This window comes from Antechinus flavipes, chromosome 1 (assembly GCF_016432865.1).
Source record: "Antechinus flavipes isolate AdamAnt ecotype Samford, QLD, Australia chromosome 1, AdamAnt_v2, whole genome shotgun sequence".
Lineage (NCBI taxonomy): Eukaryota > Metazoa > Chordata > Mammalia > Dasyuromorphia > Dasyuridae > Antechinus > Antechinus flavipes.
Genome location: NC_067398.1, coordinates 58,801,072 through 58,807,299, shown reverse-complemented (window position 1 = coordinate 58,807,299; position 6,228 = coordinate 58,801,072).

Below are 6,228 nucleotides of genomic sequence, written 5' to 3'. Positions count from 1 at the left end.
TCCTTCCTGACTATATCATTCAGCAAGCAATGAATATCTATCCTGCCTATATTACTCCTTAAAAAGAGCTTGTAGCCTTTTCTTTGATAAAGTTTTCACACAAAAGAAATCCTCAAGAGACCCTAAAAACTAACAATATAGGCTGCTCATTAGATAATCAGAAAACCAAGGAGCAGTCATAATACAATCTCATTCTTTGTATTGTATTTTATTTTTATTTTTATACTGCTATTTAAGTGCTGATCATTTACAAGAACCCCTAATTTTGTCCCGGGTCCTTCAATCTCGAGAGTTAGAAGGGACATCAGAGACCATATGATTCTGTCCATCCCTGAACATGGATCCCCTCTGTGATACGCCTGCCCAGTGGTCTTCCAACCTTTGCTTGTTTGATGCTCTCCAGGTGGGGCAGGACCCCACTCTCTCCCAAGGCAGCTCTTTCTCTTTTTGAAGCACCAGAACTGACCTCCAATCTGTGGGTGGCCAGAACACTCAAAGTATATTAGAGATAGGAGAGTTAGGACACACAAAGAAATTTAATTCCAAGTGGGGAAAATGATGTTTGTGAACAGAAGCTGCCCCCTCTTCTTATCCCATATAGGAGAGCTTAACATGATGTTCCACCAAAGGCAGGTCTTATGTATCACAAATGGGCTCAATTATGTCATCATATTTTGGTCTTGAGTTAACTGCGGGAACAGCATTGTCAAGTTTTCTGCAGGGCACGAAACTTGAGTTCTGTGACAGGAACAGGACTGCAGTATCCATTGGTGACAAGAAACCAAGATAATGAATATGTGATTGATGGCCCCGGGAAATGGGGGGAACCACATCCCTCCGGGAATACTGGTCCAAACAATACACTGCCAGATGTAGATGCCATCCTAAGTGCAAAGGATTATTGTTAGACCAATACACATATAGCCTGCTGGCTAGGCCTTAGCTGGGAAACAAAATATTTCCAAAATTCTTTGACATCTCCTTCCTAGCCAAAGTCTGAAAGAATCCCCTACTCTTATAGCCATAAAACATAGTAGGATCTTTGCCCAGGGGTTTAGTTTCTTGAGGGGACCTCTCTGGGAAGTATTTCCCAGGTAATTTATTAAAAAGAGAAGGGACCAAAAATGTCAGAGCAAAAAAATGTCAATTCAGTGCTTGAATCAGGGCCTTGGTGATTGAATATGTCACAAAAGGGTGGAAAACAAAAACTAGCACAGTAGATTCAGCTTCCATTCCAGAAATCCTGGGACAGCTGTCTCATTTGGATGTCAGCTGCTTCTGGGTCTGTCCACTCAAGAGTGGAGGCTTACTTCAGATGATCAGGATTCTCTTATAATTCCTATAATTGTATTATTATATTAAATCAGGTACATATCAAATTACTTAGAAGGTTCATGATGGATTTATTCTGAGAAGGGAAATTTACATATCCCCAAAGGAACCAAGAAAACTTTACCATTAACATCAATCCCTATCTTACAGAGGCACAAGCAAACTGAACACTTAGCCTGGGGGGGCAAGTGGGAAGAAAGGGGATTAGAGCCAAAACACAGCAGGCAGAACAGTTGCTTAGGGGACAGACCCTGAAGAAAGGAAAGTCTCAGATGTTTCATGTAGCTATCTGATTCCTAGACATCTTTTCTTGCACAATACACTTTATTCTCAGGAATTCTAAAGGGGGTCTCTGTTTCTCTATAGATTAGTTATAAAGTTAAAAAGTTTTACAATTTTGAAACCTCTGAGAACTTTAGTCTCCATACCATTGGCTGTTTGCATGCTTTTAAAAATTTTTATGAAACAATTGGGGTTAAGTACCTTGCCCAGGATCACACAGCCAAGAAATTTAAGAAATTTAAGAAGTCAGATTCAAATTCAGATCCTTCTGATTCTAGGGCCATTGCTCCTCTACTTACCTGCCCTGTTGTTTGTTTCCTTACCTAAATCCTGTACTTGATACAATGTTTGATAGGACTTCACTTGTAATATGTCTGGTTCTAGTGCTTTTTCTTAGGAAGTTCACTTAACGGCCAGTCCTGCCTTTTAAAATTATCAGATACTTTAAAAATGGGAAAATATTTTCACTGCCATTATCAATATAATTTATGTGCAAAATCCAATTAATCCCTAATTAATAAAACCTTTATTATCAAAACATACTTAAAGCCTGAATTTCTATGATTTTGGAAGCTAGTAATATACATCTATTTATAGTTTTTAGAGAAAACTGTCTAATCCTGTTGCTTTTTCCAACATTTACTATTTTGTTAAATTGGAAAACATTTACGTTATATCTATCTTATTACCTTGTTTAATCATTTTCCTCTTTCGAGAATGTATCATCTGTATATTATAATTTAACCATAAATATAGAATAAAATTGTAAAATGTTCATACTTGAATCCTATTGTAATAACTCAGCTCTTTTGGCTTTAATCTATTATTTAACAGATTTGTTATTGCACTTATAAAATTTCTTGATTACAGAATTTTGTTATTAAAGGAAAAAGAGGAACATAATTTTTTCATAACAGGGGGAACACTCCCTTAGCTCTGTTATGGAAAAAAAAAATTCCCTTAACTCTGCGTGATTCCAGGCCTGAGTCACATCTGACAGCCAATCATGTAGTGACAGATTATTTTTTTTTATTATAGCTTTTTCTTTGCAAGTTATATTCATAGGTAATTTTACAGCATTGACAATTGCCAAACCTTTTGTTCCAATTTTTCTCCTCTTTCCCCATATCCCCTCCCCCAGATGGCAGATTGACCAATACATGTTAAATATGTTAAAGTATAAATTAAATACAATATAAGCATATATGTTATTTTGCTGTACAAAAAAAATTGGACTGTGAAATAGTATACTATTAGCCTGAGAAGGAAATAAAAAATGCAGGCGGACAAAAATATAGGGATTGGGAATGCTATATAATGTTTCATAGTTATCTCCCAGAGTTCTTTCTCTGGATGTAGCTGGTTCAATTCATTACCACTCTATTGGAACTGATTTGGTTCATCTCATTGCTAGAGATGGCCACGTTCATCAGAATTGATCATCATATAGTATTGTTGTTGAAGTATGTAATGATCTCTTGGCCGTGCTCATTTCACGCAGGGTCAATTCATGCCAGTCTCTCCAGGCCTTTCTGAAATCATTCTGTTGGTCATTTCTTACCGAACAATAGTATTCCATAACATTCATAACTCACAGTTTATTCAGCCATTCTCCAAATGATGGGCATCCACTCAGTTTCCAGTTTCTGGCCACTACAAAGAGACCTGCCACAAACATTCATGCACATACAGGTCCCTTTCCCTTCTTTAGTATCTCTTTGGGGTATAAGCCCAGTAGAAACACTGCTGGATCAAAGAATATGAACAGTTTGATAATTTTTTGAGCATAATTCCAGATTGCTCTCCAGAATGGCTGGATGTGTTCACAATTCCACCAACAATGTATCAGTGTCCCTGTTTTCCCACATTCCCTCCAACATTCCGCATTATCTTTCCCTGTCATTCTAGCCAATCTGACAGGTGTGTAGTGGTATCTCAGAGTTGTCTTAATTTGCATTTCTTTGATTAATAATGACTTGGAGCATCTTTTCACATGGCTAGAAATAATTTAAATTTCTTTGAGAATTGTCTGTTCATATCCTTTGACCATTTATCAACTGTAGAATGATTTCTTATAAATTAGAGTTAATTCTCTATATATTTTGGAAATGAGGCCTTTATCAGAACCTTTGACTGTAAAAATGTTTTCCCAGTTTATTGCTGGGGTGGGGGGAAGAAGGGAAAAAGTTGGAACAAAAAGATTTGCAACTATCAATGCTGAAAAATTACATATGCATAGATCTTGTAAATAAAAAGCTATAATAATTAAAAATAAATAAATAAAAACCCAATTCATGTGGGATAACATTCAGATTAAAACCTGTTTTATCTAACAGCATTTCTGTTTTACAATGGTCTCTCAAATTTTACAACAAAAATTTATAAATACAATTTAGAAATACAGTAACAAAAAATAAATTTCAGGTGACAGCAATTTCCAAATTATCATTTATAAAAATCATTGATGTTATTACTGTGTGGGATGTAGAAAAGACCCTTACCCAAAATGACTACTCAGAGATCACTCAAAGTAGAAAGCAGAAAGGTTGTCAAATGATCCTCATGTGGCATGATCTTGTAGAAAATAATGGCTGATTCTGGAGAGCAATTTGGAACTATGCTCAAAAAGTTATCAAACTGTGCATACTCTTTGATCCAGCAGTGTTACTACTGGGCTTATATCCCAAAGAGATTTAAAAGAAGAGAAAGGGAACTATTATGTGCAAGAATGTTTGCGGCAGCCCTCTTTGTAATGGCCAGAAACTGGAAAATGAGTGGATGCCCATCAATTGGAGAATGGCTGAAAAAATTGTAGTTTATGAATATTATTGTTCTGTAAGAAATGACCAGCAAGATTTCAGAAATGCCTGGAGAGACTTACATGAACTGATGCTGAGTGAAATGAGCAGGACCAGGAGATCCTTATATACTTCAACAACAATACCATATGATGATCAATTCTGATGGACCTGGCCATCTTCAGCAATGAGATGAACCAAATCAGTTCCAATAGAGCAGTAATGAACTGAACCAGCTACACCCAGAGAAAGAACTCTGGGAGATGACTATGAACCACTACATAGAATTTCTAATCTCTATATTTTTGTCTGCCTGCATTTTTTATTTCCTTCATAGGCTAATAGTACACTATTTCAAAGTCCAATTCTTTTTGTACAGCAAAATAACTGTTTGGACATGTATACATATATTGTATTTAACTTATACTCTAACATATTTAACATGTATTGGTCAACCTGCCATCTGGGAGAAGGCGGGGGGGGGGGGTGGGGAAGAGGGGAAAAGTTGCAACAAAAGGTTTTGCAGTTGTCAATGCTGAAAAATACCCATGCATATATCTTGTAAATAAAAAGCTATAATATAATAAAAAAGAAAATAATGGCTGGGAACGTTGCTTCTGCATCAAGGGGTTGGGGGAGGGGGGAACACGCCATATACATAATAACCTATTTGTAATCTTCTATGATCAAATAAGGTGAATGTCAATGGAAGATGTAATTGGAATGAGGACTCATGTTCATGTGGGGGAATTTAGCGCTCTGGATTGGCTGTAACCTTAATAGTACCCAGCCAATGGGGAATCAGGGAAAGGAATTGCTTTTCAGGACAGATACAAAAGTAAGGCTTTGGCAGTTTAAGTGTGTTTGTTTGGGACAACCATTCTTGCACGTTCATGAATAAAAATCTTTTTCATCAGTAAGTCTGCAGAGTTCTTGGAAGAAGCTTGTCTCTTATAATCTTAAGGCCATCCATCATGGTCATCTTCCTTCCGGACATTCATAAGTTTGTCAGTGTACTTCCTAAAATATGACACCTGAATACAATAATCCAAGTATGATCTGACCAAGGTAAATAAAGCAGAACTATTCCCTCCCTAGTCCTGTGCACTGACTTTTTTTCAGACTAAACCTGAGATTTCATTGGTGTGTTGTACCTCCAAAGAAGATACTCCCTTTTTCCAATGCTGATGGTCACGTATTCCATTTTAGTAATTAGGTCTTTTTTTTTAGAATTGTCTTGTAATTAGTGAGAAGTTCAGTAACTTGCTTAGAGATGTGTAGCAAGTCAGACTTAAACTCATCTTTCTGGTATAAGGCAGGCTCTCTATCCACCCACTCCTCTCTTCTCATTGCCTCAATTTTACATTAGCTCATTTTGCTATCAGATTATAATATTAGCAACTGTTATGGATTTTGCAGTCCATTAAAACTCCCAGACACAGAAAAATGGTTAACTAGCTACTTGTGAGATTGGTATTTGTAAGACTTTAAATTTCAACTTCAATTTGGCTCACCTTTCTATTCTGCTCACATCTATTTGGATTGTGATGATCATACCATATATGGTATTCCCTTATGGTATTCATACCATATATAGATTCCCTTTTATCTTTGAGTCATCTGAAAACCTGATAAGGATGTCACTGCTATATTCATTCAGGTAATTAATTTTAAAAATGCTAAACAGAACAAACACCTGTCCCTGGGGCACTTCACTAATGACCTTCCTATTTTAATTCTAATCATTAACAACTATTTGGTGTCCACTAATTCAGCTACTTCCAAACCCACCTACTGTAAAATACATGTCTCCAAG